Raw genomic sequence first — 1038 nt, 5'->3', positions numbered from 1 at the left:
ATTTTTGGCTGGGATGAACACACCAGTACATAATATAGAGGTCTTCCCACTGTAGAATTCTGTTAAATTAGTGTCCCAATGCTAATTGGCACCAGAAATACCTCAGCTATTTTAATATACACTAGTTAAAGTACATTTTGGTGATGTGCCACATTCACAGGTTTTTTGTGAGCAAAGTGAGTTTCGGTCCAGGATAAACATACTTGAATGTAATAGAGGAACTCCTCTCTGTAGAAACCAACTTTTAAATTAGTGGCCCAATGTTGATTAACCCACAAAAATAACCCTACTGCTTATCAAAATACACCATTTCAAGTGATATTTTTATGGTATTATGTGATGCTTGAAGGTAGTTTTGTAAACAACTTCTATTTTGGGATATAGAGTTGCATATGGTTGTAGATTCAACCCCCCCCCCCTCTCACACACACTGATACATAATTTAAATCAGTGCCATAATGAAATCTTGCCTTTCAAAAATATAACCAAATGATGGCTTGTGAATAAAAAAGCAAATTTAACCTTGTGCTGTTTGGATCTACATCACGTCAAATGGTAAACACTGTGTATATTGATAATGATGAAGTGCCGTCTTACTGTTAATGGTCAGATTTTGTAGTTTTGTCTTAACGAAGATCACAAATTACTGGCCTGGCCTGTCTCCATATGAAAAGAAATATGGTGTATTCCTAACTTGAAATAATTTTGGGTTGGAATACGTTCAGCTTTTGAAATTGAAGTATTAAGAAGCTTTGTATATATTACTAAATATTTTGTTTTTTTAATACTTATATCCTGTCCAGTCACAAAACAATGTGTTGAAGCCTGATGGATCAGGATGTTCATGCTTGACAGATGATCACGTCTTTTGGTCCATGACATGTGCATTTGTTTACACTACACACAATTATCATGTCTTTTGGTACATGACATGTGCATTTGTTTACACTACACACAATTATCGTGTCTTTTGGTCCATGACATGTGCATTTGTTTACACTACACACAATTATCACGTCTTTTGGTCCATGACACGTG

The sequence above is a fragment of the Limulus polyphemus genome, unplaced genomic scaffold (assembly GCF_000517525.1).
Source record: "Limulus polyphemus unplaced genomic scaffold, Limulus_polyphemus-2.1.2 Scaffold2382, whole genome shotgun sequence".
Classification (NCBI taxonomy): Eukaryota; Metazoa; Arthropoda; class Merostomata; order Xiphosura; family Limulidae; genus Limulus; species Limulus polyphemus.
This window is presented reverse-complemented; position numbering follows the sequence as displayed.